This window comes from Pristiophorus japonicus, chromosome 3 (assembly GCF_044704955.1).
Source record: "Pristiophorus japonicus isolate sPriJap1 chromosome 3, sPriJap1.hap1, whole genome shotgun sequence".
Classification (NCBI taxonomy): Eukaryota; Metazoa; Chordata; class Chondrichthyes; family Pristiophoridae; genus Pristiophorus; species Pristiophorus japonicus.
The window spans coordinates 111,568,191-111,589,206 of record NC_091979.1 but is presented as its reverse complement, the minus strand read 5'-3'; the positions used below and the strand labels follow the sequence as shown (position 1 = coordinate 111,589,206).

The 21,016-nt window shown below is 43.4% G+C and overlaps 2 protein-coding genes across 4 annotated transcripts in view; one reads left to right on the top strand and one right to left on the bottom strand.

Annotated features, from left to right (window-relative positions):
- Positions 1-8,149, bottom strand: part of fastkd1 (FAST kinase domains 1) — an 82,952-nt gene extending 74,803 nt beyond the window's left edge. Inside the window, exon 1 of the mRNA XM_070875705.1 lies at positions 8,074-8,149. The gene's annotated coding sequence lies outside the window, so the exon portion shown is untranslated. The remainder of the gene's footprint in view (positions 1-8,073) is intronic.
- Positions 8,150-8,571: 422 nt separating this feature from the next.
- The window catches only part of ppig (peptidylprolyl isomerase G (cyclophilin G)), an 82,361-nt gene continuing 69,916 nt past the window's right edge, over positions 8,572-21,016 (top strand). Inside the window, exons 1-2 of one of the 3 annotated variants that reach the window (XM_070875703.1) lie at positions 8,572-9,157; positions 18,488-18,612. The gene's annotated coding sequence lies outside the window, so the exon portion shown is untranslated. Of the gene's footprint in view, positions 9,158-18,451; positions 18,613-21,016 lie in introns of all 3 variants that reach the window. The other 2 variants (XM_070875702.1, XM_070875701.1) reach the window with 2 other exon arrangements.

The window sequence follows — 21,016 nt, the reverse complement described above, 5'->3', positions numbered from 1 at the left end:
TAATGTAGAATTCCATCATATTATGGTCACTCTTCACCAAGGGGCTTCGCACAACAAGATTGCTAATTAATCCTCTCTCATTACACAACACCCAGTCTAAGATGGCCTCCCCCGTAGTTGATTCCTCGACATATTGGTCTAGAAAACCATCCCTTATGCACTCCAGGAAATCCTCCTCCACCGCATTGCTTCCAGTTTGGTTAGCCCAATCTATATGCAAATTAAAGTCACCCATGCTGCACCTTTATTGCATGCACCCCTAATTTCCTGTTTGATGCCCTCCCCAACATCACTACTACTGTTTGGAGGTCTGTACACAACTCCCACTAACGCTTTTTGCCCTTTAGTGTTCTGCAGCTCTACCCATATAGATGCCACATCATCCAAGCTAATGTCCTTCCTAACTATTGCATTAATCTCCTCTTTAACCAGCAATACTACCCCACCTCCTTTTCCTTTTATTCTATCCTTCCTGAATGTTGAATACCCTTGGATGTTGAGTTCCCAGCCCTGATCATCCTGGAGCCACGTCTGTGTAATCCCAATCACATCATATCTGTTAACATCTATTTGCACAGTTAATTCATCCACCTTATTACAGATACCCTGTGCATTAAGACACAAAGCATTCAGGCTTGTTTTTTTAGCACCCTTTGTCCTTTTAGAATTATGATGTAGTGTGGCACTTTTTGTTTCTTGCCTTTGTTTACTCGGCCTTCCACTATTGCTTTTTGCCTTTCTACTATCTGTTTGACTCCATATTACTTTGCCCTGTCTCACTGCATAGGTTCCCATCCCCCTGCCATATTAGTTTAAACATTCCCGAACTGCATTAGCAAATGTTACCCCTAGGACATCAGTTCCAGTCCTGCCCAAGTGCAGACCGCCCCTTTTGTACAGGTCCCACTTCCCCCAGAACTGGTTCCAATGTCCCAGGATCATGGCTGATCATTCCCTCAGTACCCCTTTCCTGCTTTCTCGCCATACCCCTTGATCCCCTTAGCAGTAAGGGCCATATCTAACTCCCTCTTCAATATATCCAATGAACTGGCATCAACAACTCTTCTGCGGCAGGGAATTCCATAGGTTAACAACTCTCTGAGTGAAGAAGTTTCTCCTCATCTGAGTCCTAAATGGCCTACCCTTAACCTAAGACTATGTCCCCTGGTTCTGGACTTTCCAGTCCGGTCAGAATCTTGTATGTTTCTATGAGATCCCCTCTCATCCTTCTAAACTCCAGTGAATAAAGGCCGACTTGATCCAGTCTCTCCTCATATGACAGTCCAGCCATCCCTGGAATCAGTCTGGTGAACCATCGCTGCACTCCCTCAATAGCAAGAACGTCCTTCCTCAGATTAGGAGACCAAAACTGAACACAATATTCCAGGTGAGGCCTCACCAAGGCGCTGTACAGCTGCAGTAAGACCTCCCCTGCTCCTATACTCAAATCCCCTAGCTATGAAGGCCAACATACCATTTGCCTTCTTCACCGCCTGCTGTACCTGCATACCCACTTTCAGTGACTGATGAATCATGACACCCAGGTCTCATTGCACTTCCCCTTTTCCTAATCTGCCACCATTCAGATAATATTCTGCCTTTGAGTTTTTGCCACCAAAGTGGATAACCTCACATTTATCCACATTATACTGCATCTGCCATGCATTTGCCCACTCACCTAACCTGTCCAAGTCACCCTGCAGCCTCTTCGCGTGCTCCTCACAGCTCACACCGCCACCCAGTTTAGTGTCATCTGCAAACTTGGAGATATTACATTCAATTCCTTCATCTAAATTGTTAATGTATATTGTAAAGAGCTGTGGTCCCAGCACTGAGCCCTGCGGCACTCCGCTAGTCACTGCCTGCCATTCTGAAAAGGACCCGTTTATCCTGACTCTCTGCTTCCTGTCTGCCAACCAGTTCTCTATCCACGTCAGTACATTACTCCTAATACCATGCGCTTTGATTTTGCACACGAATCTCTTGTGCAGGACCTTGTCAAAAACCTTTTGAAAGTCCAAATACACCACATCCACTGGTTCTCCCTTGTCCACTCTGCTAGTTACATCCTCAAAAAATTCCAGAAGATTCGTCAAGCGTGATTTCCTTTTCATAAATCCATGCTGACTTGGACCGATCCTGTCACTGCTTTCCAAATGTGCTGCTATTTCATTTTTAATACTTGATTCCAATATTTTCCCCACTACTGATGTCAGGCTAACTGGTCTATAATTACCCGTTTTCTCTCTCCCTCCTTTTTTTAAAAAAGTGGTGTTCCATTAACTACCCTCCAGTCCATAGGAACTGATCCAAAGTCGATAGACTGTTGGAAAATGACCACCAATGCATCCACTATTTCTAGGGCCATTTCCTTAAGTACTCTGGGATGCAGACTATCAGGCCCCAGGGATTTATCGGCCTTCAATTCCATCAATTTCCCTAACACAATTTCCCACCTAATAAGGATATCCTTCAGTTCCTCCTTCTCACTAGACCCACTGTCCCCTAGTACATTCGGAAGGTTATTTGTGTCTTCCTTCGTGAAGACAGAACCGAAGTATTTGTTCAATTGGTCTGGCATTTCTTTATTCCCCATTATAAATTCACCTGAATCCAACTGCAAGGGACCTACATTTGTCTTCACTAATCTTTTTCTCTTCACATATCTATAGAAGCTTTTGCAGTCAGTTTTTATGTTCCCTGCAAGCTTCCTCTCGTACTGTACTTCCCCCCCCTCTTAATTAAACCCTTAGTCTTCCTCTGTTGAATTCTAAATTTCTCCCAGTCCTCAGGTTTGTTGCTTTTTCTGGCCAAATTATATGTCTCTTCCTTGGCTTAAACACTATCCTTAATTTCCCTTGTTAGCCATGGTTGAGCCACCTTCCCCGTTTTATTTTTACTCCAGACAGGGATGTACAATTGCTGAAGTTCATCCATGTGATCTTTAAATGTTTGCCATTGCTTATTCACTGTCAACCCTTTAAGTATCATTTGCCAGTCTATTCTAGCCAATTCACGCCTCATACCGTCGAAATTACCTTTCCTTAAGTTCAGGACCCTAGTTTCCGAATTAACTGTGTCACTCTCCATCTTAATAAAGAATTATGGGGGAAGAAGGCAATGAACAGATGGGAATGGACAGCAAAACGAAAACAGGGTATGTTTAAATTGGACTGAAGACCAGGAATAAGCAGACATTGGTCAGGAAAGTAATAGCCCATGGGATCCAGGGAAAAGTGGAAAATTGGATCCAAAATTGGCTCGGAGGCAGGAAGCAAAGGGTAATGGTTGATGTTTTTGGTGACTGGAAGGCTGTTTCCAGTGGGGTTCTGCAAAGCTCAGTGCTGGGTCCTTTGCTTTTGTTGTATATATATATCAATGACTTGGACTTGAATGTTGGGGGTATGATTAAGAAGTTTGCAGATGTCACTAAAATAGGCTGTGTGGTTGATAATGAAGAAAGCTGCAGACGGCAGGAAGATATCAATGTACTGGTCAGGTGGGCAGAACAGTAGCAAATCGAATTCAGTCTAGATAAGTGTAAGGTAATGCATTTGGGGAGGTCTAACAAAGCAAGGGAATACACATTAAATGGTACGACACTGAAAAGTGTAGAGGAACAAAGGGACTTTGGAGTGCAGGTCCACAGATCCCTGAAGGTAGCAGGCCAGGTAGATAAGGTGGTTAAGGCAGCATATGGAATACTTGTCTTTATTAGTCGAGGCATGAAATACAAGAGCAAGGAGGTTATGCTTGAATTGTATAAAACACTAGTTAGGCCGCAGCTGGAGTACTGTGTGCAGTTCTGGTCACCACATTACAGGAAATATGTGATTGCACTGGAAAGGGTGCAGAGGAGATTTACAAAAATGTTGCCTGGATTGGAGAATTTTGGATATGAGGAAAGATTGGAAATGCTGGGTCTGTTTTCTTTGGAACAGAGGAGGCCTGATTGAAGTGTATAAAATTATTAGGGGCCTGGATAGTGGATAGGAATGACCTGTTTACCTTGGCAGAGGGGTCCACAATCAGGGGGCATAGATATAAAGCAATTGGGGAGAGGTTATGGGGAGATTCGAGGGGAAATGTCTTCACCCAGAGGGTGGTGGGGGTTTGGAACTCACTGCCTGAAAGTGTGGTTGAGGTAGGAACCCTCACCACATTTAAAAGATACTTGGATGTGCACTTAAAGTGCCGTAACCTACAGGGCTACGGACCAAGAGCCGGAAAGTGGGATTAGGCTGGATAGCTCTTTGTCGGCCGGCGTGGATAGGTTGGGCCGAAACAGCCTCCTTCCATGCTGTAAGTTTCTATGATCCTATGTATATACATGGATGCTAGAATCATACAAGAACTGAGGGCTGTTTTGATATTTAGAAACTACGAAGTAATGGAAAGAGTGGAAACATAGATTAAAAATGAGGATAGAAGTTGAAATAACATCGTCGTCTGTCCCTGCCACAAACTCAGTTCACTATCCACCGATTCAAGCCCCCTCCCTGGCCACTGTTTCAGGCTAAACCAGAATGTTCGCAACCACGCCATCTTATTTGACCCCGAGCTGAGCTTCCGACCCTATATCCTCGGTCACAAAAAACACCTTCTTCCACCTCATGACTCATCCATTCTTTAGTTACTTCCAGCCTAGACTATTCCAATGCTCTCCTGGCCAGCCTCCCTTCTTTCACCAGTCATAAACTTAAGCCCATCCAAAACTCTGCTTTCCAAATCTTAACTCGTACCAAATCCCTTCATTGGTTTTGTCGACCTAGATTTGCTCCTGGTCCAGCAACACCTCGATTTTAAAATTTTAATCCTAGTGTTCAAATCCTATCATGATCCCACCCTTTCCTATCTCAGTCAGCTCCTCCAGCCCTATAACCCTTAGAGAATTCGGCTTTCCGGCCAACTCTGGCCTCTTGTGCATCCTCCACTTCCTTTACCCCACCATTGCCGGCAATGCATTCTGCCGTCTAAGCCCCAAGCTCTGGTAATCTCTCCCTAAACATCTCACCTCTCTTTTCTTTTAGATGCTCCTACTTCTTTGACCAAGTATTTGGTCACCTGTCCTAATGTCTTAATCTTTGACTCAATATTAATTTTTTGTCTCATTACGCTCCTATCAAATGCCTCGAGATGTTTTACCACGTGAGAGGCACTATATAAATGCAAATTGTTGTTGTTGAATGGGCTACTTGTGTAATAATCTAGTAAGCAGCAGCCAGCGTGGATTCAGAAGGGGTAGATCAGGATGTTCCAAAGTGCTTTAGAGCCAATGAAGTATTTTTTGAAGTGTAGTCACTGTTGCAATGCAGAGAAATGCAGCAGCCAATCTGCACACATCAAGGTCCCACAAAGAGCAATGAGATAATGACTAGATAATGTTGGGTAAGGGATAAATATTCAGGCAACATGGAGAACTACCCTGCTCTTCTTCAAATAGTGCCATAGGATATTTAACGTCCACCCGAGGGGGCAGACGGGACCTCGGTTTAACGTCTTAGTCAAAAGGCGCCTCCTACAGTACAGCACTCCCTCAGAACGGCACTGAAGTGTCAGCCTATATTGTGTGTTCAAGTCTCTGGAGTGGGATTTGAACCCACGACCTTCTGATTCAAAGGCTAGAGGTCTACCCCGAGCCATGGCTGAAACTTAAGAAACTTACATCCAAATGGACTATGGAAAGCTCTACAACATACCATGCCTAGATATCCGAAAGGGATTAGATGAAGACTCTCATGAAAGGCTACTGAAGCTGTGAAAATTCAGAGTAAACCCCAGGAATGGATAAGAAAATGGATGATGGGCAGAAAACAATGCACGCTTTTTACAGAAGTTAGGTCAAGGGTAAACATAGAAACTTAGAAATTAGTTGCAGGAGTAGGCCATTCGGCCCTTCGAGCCTGCACCACCATTCAATAAGATCATGGCTGATCATTCAACCTCAGTACCCCTTTCCTGCTTTCTCTCCATACCCCTTGATTCCTTTAACCACAAGGGCCATATCTAACTCCCTTTTGACTATATCTAACGAACTGGCCTCAACAACTTTCTAGAGAACTAGAGAATTCCACAGGTTAACAACTCTCTTAGTGAAGAAGTTTCTCCTCATCTCGGTCCTAAATGGCTTACCCCTTAACCTTAGACTGTGACCCCTGGTTCTGGACTTCCCCAACATCGGGAACATTCTTCCTACATCTAAGCTGTCCAATCCCATCAGAATTTTATATCTTTCTATGAGATCCCCTCTCATTCTTCTAAACTCCAGTGAATACAAGCCCAGTCGATTCAGTCTCTCCTCATATGTTAGTCCTGCCATCCCGGGGATCAATCTGGTGAACCTTCGCTGCACGCCCTCAATAGCAAGAACGTCCTTCCTCAGATTAGGAGACCAAAACTGAACACAATATTCAAGGTGTGGCCTCACCAAGGTCCTGTACAACTGCAGTAAGACCTCCCTGCTCCTATACTCAAATCCTCTAGCTATGAAGGCCAACATGCCATTTGCCTTCTTCACCGCCTGCTGTACCTGCTTGCCAACTTTCAATAACTGATGTACCATGAGGTCCAGGTCTCATTGCACCTCCCCTTTTCCTAATTGGTCACCATTCAGATAATATTCTGCCTTCCTGTTTTTGCCACCAAAGTGGATAACCTCATATTTATCCACATTATACTACATCTGCCATGCATTTGCCCACTCACCTAACCTGTCCAAGTCACCCTGCAGCCTCTTAGCATCCTCCTCATAACTCACACCGCCACCCAGCTTAGGGAGTGAAGGAATATGAAGTGAGACACCCCAAGGCTCGGTGTTAGAACCACTACTGCTTCTCAATTGCATAAATGATCTGGATTCAGAAACTCAATGCAAAACAATCAGATTTGTAGAAGACAGTGAGGGACAGTGGAATCAAAGAAAGCAACTCTGAAATTACTGAATGAGTGGGACAAAATAAGCATGTGGGCAATTCAACTAGCAGATGAAATGTAATGCAGACAAGTGCAAAGAACTACACATGGGATGGAAAAATAAGCAACACCAAATGCTCCATAACGGTGTTGAAATAGCTAAAGTGGAAAGAGACCTTTAATAAACCTAACTCAAAACATGTAAAACCAATGCAGAACAGCAAACAGCCGGTAGTAACATGTTGAACTTTATAGCCAAAATCGATTAATATAAGGCAGAAGTCACGATCGAATTTTACAGCGCTGTGGCAAATCGCATCTCGAGTGCTCAGTCCCGATCCAATGGAGACATTCAAGCGCAATGAGACTGATATCTGGTATCAAAGATTTGAGTTTGAGTTTGATTTGTTGATTGGGTGAGATGAAGGTGGGAGGAGGCTCGTGTGGAGCATAAACTGCGGCATAGATCTACTGGGCTGAATGGGCTGCTTCTGTGCAATTCGATGTAAAAAAAAATGAGACTCGGGTTTTTCAGCTTGGATTATAAGCTTCTGAAATGTGATACTATAAAAATATGATAGTAAATGGTATGGAATAGATAAATCCAGCTTATTTTAAATTAGATTGTGGGAGGAGGCCAAAGGGACATGGGTTCAAACTAGTAAAAGCTAATTTTAGTATTGGCATACATGCAGTGATCAAAACCTGGGATACACTTTCCATTAGAGATGGAAGCAAAAACGTTGCAAGCATTTAGAAACAATTCCGTTCTGCAACGGAGACTTTATGGTGTTCCTAGATGGATGAATTACTATGAGTCGAGTGGTCTTCCTCATCTGTAATTATCTTGTGATCGGTCTTCTCGACAACATATTTGCTTGACGGGAGTGCATATAAATTCAGTTGGAGTATATATCTTTAAAACATTCCCCGTTTAGCATGAACACAACCCTCAATGGGCAAAGTATTTCAATGGTGAGGGCGCCAGGTGTTGGGCAAGCTCGCGATAAATGGTCCAGTGCTCTGATCCACAGCCACTACCCTCTCTATCGACACATTTTCAGAGCAGGTTTTACTGATACTCATTTTTGTACAACTCAAGTGTCAAACTTTAATTATCCCTACTAGATGGGCAGGTGGTTTGAGCAGATGTCTACCAACCCGTGAAATGCGCTCAGTTTTGTGTGTCCTCTCATACCAGGCAGGGCCCGTCCACAACGCCCTCCACTAATCCCCCAGCTCGGGCTGGACGGCGGCGGGTGAAAAAAAACCCGCATCGCGTACGGATGACTCGCGGTGAAAAAGCGGCGCGGTGTTCCGCAAGAACCGGGGTCCAGCCCCGGGCGACATCTGGCCAGCAACCCGACTGGAGTGAGGAGGAAGGCTGGAGCGACACGGACATCGCGCTCGCCTCCTCCTGCCGGCACCCAAGGCTTGCGCCTCCGACACCGACGGACGCCGGTGTGGCTCCCCTGCCAGTGCCGGGAGGGGAGAACTGTGACGATACGAAGACGGGTGGCTCTGCCACCCACCAGCGGATACTCACGGAAGCCCGCTCCGTGAGCCGGGCCGCAGCCTCGCCAGTCCAATCCGCCCGGAGCGCACGGGCTTTTCTTGGAGCCGAAAGGCACTGACGTTACCCATAGCGCCATCTTGAGAGATGGCGATGGAGCCGCAACGAGTGAGCGAGGTGGCGGCCTGTTAACCATTGCCGCCCGGAGGGAGGCAGTCCGGTCAGTCACATCACCTGCCCCACCACCTCTCGGCTTTTACTGTGACATCTGAGCCGGCCCTTTCCCCCTCCCCACAAGCTCTGTGCACACTTTACCTGAACAGTCGCGGCCACGGTTGGGTAGGCCACAATCCGGGGACTCGAGTGCTGACTGGTACCCCCACACGGCGCCTGCGCACTGGGACAGATTCGCCGCGCAAACTAACTTGCTAACGCAGAGGCGGGAACTAAACGTGATTGGCGTCTGGATGGGCCAATAGTAACATCACCTGCGAGTCCGAGGCGGTTGTGTGAGGTGTGTGCGCCAATCGGAGCTGCGGGCGCGGGACTGAATGGATCAGGTGTGGTTGTAGTCGTTCGGCGCCCACTGAATGAGGACAGCGTTGTGAGAGGCCGAGGCCGAGGCCGAGTGTGCGAAACTACCGAATCCGTGCCCGGGACACTGGCCTACCGCCTCCCTCGGTAGACTCTTCCGCTTTACGGAACCGTGGGGCGGACGTTATTGGGCGAAATGTGAGTGTTTTACTGGTTTCAAGACATGCTAAAGCCGCGGGTCTTGTCTGGTGTTTTCTTACAGGGTCTGCATTTGCTTAAAATATCTCTTACAATTCACGGGGAAACGTCTTTAATTTATTAGATAGGGGATGTCGCTAACAATTCTGAGGTTGTGGATAAACGTCTTCTTCCAGCAGCGCGTTTGTTTTCGTTTCCGTTTCCATTTCCAAACTTCGGGTGATGCACGACTTGAACTCATCTGGCAGCCTATCCAAAATATTCCAGTCCCATCCAAGTCCGACTTTAATTTGGATGCAGACTGGGCCAAGAGATAATACCCGGGAGCTTATCGCAGGCAGTTAAACGGTAGCTTCATAATGGAAATCAGTGGAGTTCGCGTGGGGAGGTTGTTGAAAGCCATCTAATTATCATACCTGTTTTTATACTAAATCCCAATATTTCCTTTTGCAGTTACATTTAGTACTCTAATCATCACATCGCTCGAATTTAAGCAGGAGGTTGAACATTAAGATCGTTTCCATCAATAAATATAATTGGTGCATTTAGTTGGCAAAATCCTGCTCGGGGCCGAAACGATCTTTAAAGTTCAAATGCAATTTTTTTAACTTTGGGAAAAATCCTTTCTTTAAAAGTACTACTTTTAATAGAGTTGGAGGAATATTTTCTTCAATGCAAATCAGACGTAAGACTGAACATTACTTTGGTCAGATTCTTTTAAACTATTGAGAAAGTGTGGTTCTCAACTGTTCCAAAAACAACTTGCATTTATATAGCACATTTAACGTAGAAAAACGTCCCAAGGTGCTTCACAGCCAAGAAAATTTGACTTGAGCTACATGAGATATTAGGGCAAGTGAACAAAAACTTGATAAAAGAGAACATAAGAAATAGGAGCCTTGAGCCTGCTCCGTCATTCAATAAGATCATGGCTGGGCTGATCTGATCATGGACTCAGCTCCACTTCCCCGCCTGCTCCCCTTATCCCCTTATCGTTTAAGAAACACTCTCTTTCTTTCTGTCTTAAATTTATTCAATGTCCCAGCTTCCACAGCTCTCTGAGGCAGTGAATTCCACAGATTTACAACCCTCAGAGAAGAAATTTCTCCTCATCTCAGTTTTAAATGGGCGGCCCCTTATTCGAAGATCATGCCCTCTAGTTCTAGTCTCCCTCATCAGTGGAAACATCCTCTCTCCATCCACCTTGTCAAGCCCCCTCATAATCTTATACGTTTCAATAAGATCACCTCTCATTCTTCTGAATTTCAATGAGTAGAGGCCCAACCTACTCGACCTTTCCTCATAAGTCAATCCTCTCATCCCTGGAATCAACCATGTGAACCTTCTCTGAACTGCCTTCAAAGCAAGTATATTCTTTTGTAAATATGGAAACCAAAATTGCACGCAGTATTCCAGATGTGGCCTCCCCAATACCCTGTACAACTGTAGCAAGACTTCCCTGCTTTTATACTCCATCCCCTTTGCAATAAAGGCCAAGTTTCCATTGACCTTCCTGATCACTTGCTGTGCGTAACCTTTTGTGTTTCATGCACAAGTACTCCTAGGTCCTGCTGTACTGCAGCACTTTGCAATCTTTCTCCATTTAAATAATAACTTGCTCTTTGATTTTTTTTTCTGCCAAAGTGCATGACCTCACACTTTCCAACATTGTACTCCATCTGGTAAATTTTTGCCCACTCATTTAGAGGTAGGTTTTAAGGAGCATTCTTGAAGGAGGGGAGGTTTAGGGTTGGAATTTCAGAGCTTGAGGCAGCTGAAGACACAGGCGTCCATGATGGAGCGATGAAAATCGGGGATGCGCAAGATGCCAGAATTGGAGGAGCGTGGAGATCTCAAGAGGGCTGGAGGAGTTTACATGGATAGGGAGGGGAGAGGCCATGAAGAAATTTGAAAATGAGGATGAGAATTTTAAAATTGATGCATTGCCAGACCTGGAGCCAATATAGGTCAGCGAACACAGGGGTGATGGGTAAGCGGGACTTGGTGCGAGTTAGGATAGGGGTAGAAGAGCTCAAGTTTATGGAGGGTGGAAAATGGGAAGTCGGCCAGGAGAGCATTGGAATCGTCAAGTTTAGATGTAACAAAGGCCCACATGGGGTTTCAGCAGCAGATGAGCTGGCGGAGATGGGCGATGCTACGGAGATGGAAGTAGACGGTCTTGGTGGTGGAGCGGATCTGTGATTGGAAGCTCATCTTCGGATCAAATACAACGCCAAGGTTGCGAACTGTCTGGTTCAGTCTCAGACAGTAACCAGGGAGAGGAATGGAGTTGATGGCTAGGGAATGGAGTTGTGGCAGGGATCAAAGATAAGGCTTCAGTTTTTTCAATATTTAATTGGAACAAATTTCTACTCATCCAGTACTGGATGTGGGACAGGCAGTTTGACAAATCGGAGACAGTGGGCAGAGAGAGGTAGTGGTGAGGAAGAGCTGAGTGTCATAACATATCGCTGATGACAATGTGTGGTGAGTCTTTTGGAGCGAATTAATAATTTCAGCAATAAATATATGTTATGGTAACAAATTATATAACATTATTGAGACCTTCTGTAAAGATTTGAATTTATCACTGTACTTGGGTCTTTTGAGATGCACAGGTATCAAAAGTTACTATACTTCCAAGATTTTATTCTACCGATAATGAGAATGTTACAGGACAGAAATAGTCTGCGCTAGTTGGTGTTTTTTTTTGATGCACCATCTATTTCACATTCTCACCACCCATAACCAATTCTTATTTAAAAAATATTTTCTACATCTGCCCATCCCGCTAGCCCTATTTATGCCTCCTTAAAGTCTTTCACAATCCTTATCATCATAATTTGTCAAATGCTCAAATTTGGTGTCCTCAGCAAATTTAAATACTGTTCCTTCCATTGCTATATGCAGATCATAAAGAAAGAAAGATTTGCATTTATATAGCGCCTTTCATGACCACCGGACGTTTCAAAGTGCTTTACAGCCGATGAAGTACTTTTGGAGTGTTGTCACTATTGTAATGTAGATAATTTATGTATATAGTAAATGTAAGAGCGGATCCAACACAGACTTCTGGAACGCTACTCACTCCATGGCTGGAATTTTCTGGGGGTTAGCGGGCAGAATCGGTGGCAGGTCTGGTGGGAAAGTGGGATTTTTTCACAGTGGGTCGAGATCCCACTGTGAACCTGTCACCACGCACCTTTCCCAATGTCTGGTCCTGGCAACGCGAAGCAGACCCGACCGGCAGCGGCGGGGTACCTAATTAAAATGATTAGCATCTAGTTGTCAGATGCTTAACAGCCTTTTTTCACTTTCCTTTTGTCTTTAACTTCATGACCACGTGATCCCCGCTATGCGCAGACCATGGCTGTCAAGCTGAGGCGTGAGTTCAGTGGCTGATTACTTGACAGCCTCAAGTGTACAGTAAAGGCTCCCACCTGACCATTTTTCACTTTCCTCAGGCAGAAGCTTTTTCTCACTCCATTTCCAGCACACATTCTGCAGGCTTTCCACTCTCACCTCATAGGAAGAACTCTCTCACCATTGACGGAATGTTTGTGTCATCATTATTTCACCTGCCATCTATTCCATCAACATGGCTGCCCTTTGTACTCTCTCAGCTTGGTCCTCAGAATCCCATCACGATCAGCCTCGGCACCAACAACACCAACCTTCTCCGCAATCAACTGATGCTGCACAGGGCAACAGCACCCGATCACATTGCTGCTCGGGAGGCCAGAGATGGCCTTGCCATGGCCAGATCTACTTGACTGGATGCTGTACACCCTGGCTGCCACATGATGCGGCAAGTTGGCACCACCCCACACCAACACCTTAAAGCATTCCTACAATACCCAAGCCATTCCTGTCCTACTGATCACCACTGCAGGGGATACTGATATGTCTCACCATTCACTGCAATTCACTAAGTTGCTTCCAAAGATGCACACAAATCAGTCCAAGAACGCAAGTGTTGAAAATAAAGGTTTCAATGTTTGACACCACATTAACAGAAACTTTATATGCACATTGCATAAAACACCCAAGTGGCTACCCTTGTGTGTTGTTAGTTGGTATGATTGCACTAGGGTGACCGTGAGTATGAGGGGTAGCTAGTGAAATGGGGATGTGATAATATAGATAGAGGTGTGGGTGGAGGTCCAAGCTAAGTTGGTGTGAGTAAGGTAGGAAAGGCAGAGCGATGAGGATGTGATGAGAGACACAGAAGGATGAAGTTGAATATGGCTTTGTAGCAACATTTCGTAATCTGAAATAATTGAAACTTTTGCGGCACTGCACCCAGGTCTTCCTGACCACATCTCTGCTTGTGTCCTCCTCTGCAATGTGCAACCAGGCTGCGTTGATCTCCTGGGAAGGTCTCTTCCACCTACGGAAAGGGACGAGGACTTCCCTTTGTGCTGAATAAGCATATGGAGGGAGTCATGGTAGAGCCTGGGTGCTGTCTTGTGCCTTTGTGTCGTCATTCAGTGTTTGCCACACCTCAGTGCTGTAGAACACTGACAGCACAAATGTCAAGACAAATGTGGCCATGATTCCTTTAAGGAAACTGGCTGATGACATGTCATGAAATGATGTCACCGGACCCGCTTCCTTTAATTGGGCTGGGTTACGTGCTGGGCAGGCTTAACAAGCTCCATCAACGGAAAGTCATTTTACACAGCAGGATCGGGGCCCCCACCAACCTTGCCCTCCATGGACACACTGAGGGAAGTAAAATTGCAGCCACAGTTTCATAAGAACATAAGAATTTGGAGCAGTAATAGCCCCTCGAGCCTGTTCTGCCATTCAATAAGATCATCGCTGATCATCGTCCACTCCACTTTCCTGCCCGATCTCCATATCCCTTGATTGCCCCAGAGTCAAAAAATCTATCTATCTCAGTCTTGAATATACTCAAAGACTCAGCATCCACAGCCCTTTGGGACTGTGAATTCCAAAGATTCACAGATCTCTGAGTGAAGAAATTCCTCCTCCTCTGTGTTAAATGGCCTACCCCTTATCCCGAGACTGTACCCCCTTGGTCTAGACACTCCATCCAGGGAAACAACTTCTCATCATCTATCCTGTCAACCCCATTCAGAATCTTGTATGTTTCAATGAAATCACCTCTCATTCTTCTAAACTCCAGAGAGTATAGGCCCATTCTGTGCAGTCTCTCATCGTAGGACAGCCCTTGCATCCCAGGAATCAATCCACTGAACCTTTGTTGCACCGCCTCCAAGGCAAGTATATCCTTCCTTAGTTAAGGGGATCAAAACTGCACAGTACTCCAGGTGTGGTTTCACCAAGGCCCTGTACAATTATAGCAACACTTCCTTACTCGAACTCCAACCCCCTTGCAGTAAAGGCCAACATGCCATTTGCCTTCCTTATTACTTGCTGTACTTACTTGCTAGCTCTCTGTTTCTGGCATGAGGACACCCAAATCTCTCTGAACACCACCATTTAAAAGTTTCTCGCCATTTAAAAAAATATTCTGTTTTTCTATTCTTCCTACCAAAATGAATAACCTCCCATTTCCCTACATTATACTCCATCTGCCATCTTACTGCCTACTCACTTAGTCTCTCTATATCCCTTTGCAGACTCTGTGTTCTTCTCGCAGCTTACTGTCGGAACCTAGCTTTGTATCATCAGCAAACTTGGATAAATTACACTCGGTCCCTTCATAAAGGTCATTAATATAGATTGTAAATAGCTGAGGCCCCAGCACTGATCCTTGCAGCACCCCACTAGTTAAGCCTACCAACATGAAAAAGACCCATTTATCCCTACTCTCTGTTTTCTGTCCATTAACCAATCTTTCCATGCTAATACATTACCTCCAATGATGCAGGCCATCAGGTCCAGGGGATTTGTTGGCTTTTCATCCCATTAGTTTCTCTAGTACTTTTTCTGTACTAATATTAATTACATTAAGTTCCTCATCCTCATTCGACCCTTGGTTCCCCACCATTTTTGGTATGCTTTTTGTGTCTTCTACTGTGAAGACACATACAATATTTGTTTTAACGTTTCTGCCATTTCCTTATACCCCAGAATAATTTCTCCTGTTTCAGTCTCTAGGGTACCAACATTTACTTTTGCTACACTCTTAAGCTCTTACAATCTGTTTTTATATTTCTTGGTAGTTTTCTCTCATTCTATTTTTTCCCTTTTTATCAATTTTTTGGTCATCCTTTGCTGGTTTCTGAAGTTCTCCCAATCCTCAGGCTTATTACTATTCTTTGCAACATTATAAGCTGCTTCTTTCAATCTAATGCTATCCTTAACTTCTTTAGTTAGCCATGGATGGATCACTTTTCCTGTGTAGTTTTTGTTTCTCAATGGAATGTATTTTTGTTGAGAATCATAAAATATTTCTTTAAATGCTAGCCACTGCTTATCTACCGGCATACCTTTTAATCTATTTTTCCAATCTACCTCAGCCAACTTGCCCCTCATACCGAATGTAATTGGCTTTATTTAAGTTTAAGACTCTAGTTTTGGACTTTGACAAGTCACACTCAAACGTAATGTGAAATTCTATCATATTATGATCACTCTGCTTCAGAGAATCCTTTACTATGAGATTGTTAATGAACCCTGCCTCATTATACAATACAAGTTCTAAAATAGCCTGTTCCCTGGTTGGTTCTATGATGTATTGCTCTAGGAAATGGTCCCGAATGCATTCCATGAACTCGTCTTCCAGACTACCTTTGCCAATTTGATTTGTCTGTTTCCAGTCAAATTTATTTCATTTTTGCCCTTAGCTTTCTGATTTCAACCATCTATCCAGAGGGCCATATTATCCTAATTCCAGCGGCCATTATCTTTGCCATGCGTCTCTTGTATGGTACCATATCAAGTGCTTCTTGAGTCATAGCCACTGCTTAATCTGTTATTTCTTCAAAGAATTCCAGGTTTGTCAACTATTTATCTGTTAGAAATTAGAGCCACTGACCCTAATTCATTACTATTTCTCCCAAGTGTTTCGTCATTTCATCCTATATTATGGTCCAACAATTGAAGACCAGCCTACAATTTCTTAGTTATCTTTTAAAGGTGTCATATTTGCCACACTCAAGTCCTCTGACACAATTTCCTCCCACATAACCTTGCAAAATTTATAGACAGAGCCAGGCTGATTACAAGTTGTAACTTGCTGGAAATGCTAATTTTCATGTGCAGTCACCATATTGATATAAAATGCCGTTTTCCTCAACAATATCACAATGTTTTATATGCTTATATATAAAACATACAAATGTTGTAATTTCTTCATTTTGCCATGTTAAGTAACATTTTGGATATCATTGTATGTATATCTGTGTGTATCATGTTATGCCTGTATATATCATGTCTGCCACATTTAAAGCAAAAATTAAATTTTTTGTAAAATGAAGTTAACTTTTTAAGGGGCTGAAAATAACCGTGCATTATTGTACATGTGTTTTAATGTTTAAATTAATTTAAAAAATGTATTTTAAAGTTTGTTTAAAACTCTAAGAATTTCACGGGCATTCGCTGGGCAGAAGTTGGGCAAATAGACCAACTCTCCCCCTGCGAATACCCTTTTCCCAGGGATGCAGAATATTTGTCAAGATAATTTTTGACAGATTGTAAGTTCTGTGTTTTAGCGCATGCCTAAACCCAGAACTTGCCCGGCCTCTACGGGCATGTATGTGCCCATAGGGACTGCAAATTACAGCCCTTATTGTCCAAGAACTAAAACAAAATGCACTTCACTATATCTGAGGAGATCGCTTGCAAATTTATTTCTTGATTCGTTTACTGGAATTGTGCACCTCTCTTCCACTTGGGTACCTCAGCAGAACCTCATGGATAATGCCACAGTATTTTCACAGGTCCAATGATAAATATATATATACATATATACCCTGCAGGGAACAATATTGAAGCTAATGGTAAAAGAAAAGGATCTGGGTGTTGTAGTGCACCACTTTCTAAAGGTTCATAACCAATGCTGTTAAGCTATAGCTAAAGCAAACAGTATTCAAAGTTGTATTCACAGCACAATTCACTACAAAACAAAGCACAGTTTTGTTCTTGTACAAGACCTTGGTTAGGCCTCAGTTACGAACATAAGAAATAGGTGCAGGAGTAGGCTATTCTTCTCGAGCCAGCTCCCCGCTTCAGTAAGATCATGGCTCATCATTTACCTCAACTCTACTATTCTACCCGAGCCCCATATCCCTTGATTCCCTTAGTGTACAAAAAATTAGTTAAGGTACTGCCTGTTTTGATTTTTTCATATGGTGAAGGATATTAAGGCTCTGGAAAGGATGCACAGAAGGGGGGGCCACAAGATTAATTCACAGTTTAAAACATCTTGGTTACCCAAACATAGGTGCAAAGAACTAGGTATGTATACTTTAGAAAAGCATGGACTCTGAGGAAATTTGATCAAGGTTAATAAAATAAGGAAGAAACTAGAATGCGTTTTGTAGACCAATTCCTTCAACTGAATAAGTTTGGGAGAACCAGAGGTCACACTTGCATGTTATGCAAGGGCAGAACTAGGTTGGACGTTGGGCAGTTCTTTTTCCAGACAATAGTGGATCGATAGCTCATGCAGTGAATGATGATTCGCTGTATTCCTTCAAGAAAGCTGGATCTGTTTCTGGCTGGGTTGGAGATCACCTTGTATAAGAGATAGGGACCTTTTAATAAATCAGGATCATTTTTTTCTCCTCGACTATTTTTGATTGCCTGAAGGAGTCGGAGAGAATCTTTACAGATTTTGTACCCCGAACTGGTATTTTGCCTCTCCCAGGAGATTGCATGGCTCTGGGTGGGTAAGGAATGTCTGTATTGTGATGCATAAAGCATATGGGCTAGTTGGTCTTTTCCAGTCAATTATTTTTGTATGTTTATAAATATGCAAGTAATTTGCTTGCCTAATCATTAGTACGATTGATGTGATATACTGCAATTTGATAGTTACACAGCAAGTGTAGAAATAATTGATTTTCATTGATTAAAGAATAGTTTCAGAGCAGCTACATGCGTATGATATTTTAAGCATCTGTTAAGCACCTGAGTTGATTTCGGCAGACCGTTGGAGAAAACCAAGTGAAATTGATTGCACATCTAAAATAATAAGTTCAAGCTGATTAGTGTGGTGCAATTGAGAATATGTTGAGAATTTTACTGATACTGATATCTATAGTTTGAAAATGTAAATCTCAATTTTTTGTGGGAACTTTTGGGAATAAATATACTGTTCTTGTTAGGTTATTTTTCAGTTTTGTGTTGCACAAACAGGAAAAAGGTTTTAGTCCAAAGCATGTACTCAAACAGGAGAACTGTCGACTGACTGACTGTTGACCCTGGAAATCTTGCCTCAGGTGCTGTTTTCCACACTTCTTAACTCATCAGTCTCATCACCTCTCCCTACATGTGGAATAAACTTCAGATGTCCATAGGTATGGAAACTAATTTCTCCAAACAGCTACTGATTTCATTATTAGCAAGATTTTTAAATAGGTACAGAGTAATACTTGTTCTTGTTGCTCCCCTTTCAGGAATATTTTTAAAAGTACATTGTAAAAGTTAGGATCATTATCACACAATACTGCATCCTTGCTCCTTTTACCTAACCTGATAACCCTTTGGTGTGTGTGTGTATTGGAGCTTATATGCATTATAGATAGATTCGGGTTATAACCAATTGTTGGCGGTGCTTTGGCATGCATTGCATATCTGGCCTAATTTTCCTTTCTTTTTGGTTCCAAATTCACAGGCAAGTATAGTTTTGTTGTGAAGTATGTTCAAACATTTTTCCACCGATCTCCCAATGGGTTTGTTCTGAAGCATTATGCCAAAAACAATACCTATTAATACTTCATTATTCATATTATTTACTCTTGATTCAAGCTGGTATATGAAAGTATTTTCTCACCAATAGTTCACTACTCACTGGGCCAAGTGCTTAGTAAAAAGTTTGCTTGTTTGTGTGTTTTTTTTACCATTCTTTATTGAATTTCATGTGCCCAAGTAATTTATTCACAAAAGTTACATACTGAAGAAAATATTAGTGTAAAACATAGAAATTTACAGCGCAGAAGGAGGCCATTTCGGCCCATCGTGTCCGCGCCGGCCCACAAAGAGCCGAAAGACCCTTGGTCAGCAGTCTTAAAGGTTACGTATAAACCTATGAACAATTACGGAAAGGCAAAGAGCAGCCAGCCCAACCAGTCTGCCTCACACAACTGCAGCACCTCTTATACTAAAACATTCTACACTCCACTCCAACCGGAGCCATGTGATCTCCCGGGAGAGGCAAAACCCAGGCCAATTTTGGGAGAAAAAATCTGGGAAAATTCCTCTCTGACCCATGCAGGCGATCGAAACTAGTCCAGGAGGTCACCTGGCCATATTCGATTTCCTGCAGTACTTACCATTAAATCTGTGCCGTCCAACAAAAGGTCATCCAGTCTAATCCCAATTATCAGCTCTGGGTCTGTAACCCTGCAGGTTATGGCACTTTAAGTGCCCATCCAATCATCTCTTAAAAGTTCCAGATCCCCACAACCCTCTGTGTAAAGAATCCCCCCCTCAAATCCCCTCTAAACCTTCCACCAACCACCTTAAAACTATGCCCCCTTGCAATAGACCCCCTCACAATGGAAATAGACCCTTACTATCCACTATGTCCAGGCCCCTCAATATTTTGTACAGCTCAATGAGGTCTCCTCTCAACCTCCTCTGTTCCAATGAGAACAAACCCAGCCTATCCAATCTGTCCTCATAACTAAGATTCTCCATTCCAGGCAGCATCCTAGTAAATCTCCTCAGCACCTTCTCTAGTGCAATCATGTCCTTCCTATAATACGGCGACCAGAACTGCACACAGTACTCCAACTGTGGCCGAACCAAAGTATTATATAATTTAAGCATAACCTCCCTGCTCTTATATTCTATGCCTCTGCCAATAAAGGTAAGCATTCCGTATGCCTTCTTAACCAACTTATCCACCTGGCCTACTTTCAGGGATCAGTGGACAAGCACTCCAAGGTCCCTTTGTTCTTCTATACTATTAAGTGGCCTACCGCTTAATGTGTATACCCTTTCCTTATTAGCCCTCCCAAAGTGCATTATCTCACACTTCTCTGAATTAAATTCCATTTGCCACTGCTCTGCCCACCTGACCAGTAAATTGATATCCTCCTGCAGCCCATGACTTTCCTCTTTATTATTAACCACACAGCCAATTTTAGTGTCGTCTGCAAACTTCTTAATCATACTCCCTATATTCAAATCTAAATCGTTGATATATACCACAAAAAGCAAGGGACCCAGTACTGAGCTCTGCAGAATCCCACTGGAAACCTTCCAGTTACAAAAATCATTACCCTTTGCTTCCTACCTCTAAGCCAATTTTGAATCCAACTTGCCACTTTGCCCTGTATCCCATGGGCTTTAACCTTGACCAGTTTACCATGTGGGACCTTATCAAAAGCCTTGCGAAAGTCCATATATACTACATCGTACTCACTACCCCCATCGACCCTCTTGGTTACCTCCTCAAAAACTTCATTCAGGTTACTCAAACATGATCTTCCCTTAACAAATCTGTGCTGACTGTCCCTAATTAATCCTTGCCTTTCCAAATACAGATTTATCCTGTCTTTCAGGATTTTTTTCAATAATTTTCTCACCACTGAGGTTAGGCTGTCAGGCCTGTAATTACTCGGCCTGTCCCTTTCTTTCTTCTTATGCCCTCCAAACCTCCGGCACCGTGCCCAGATCCAAAGAGGACTGGAAAATGATGGTCAAGGCCTCTGCTATTTCCTCTTTTACTTCGATCAACAGCCTGGAATGCATTTC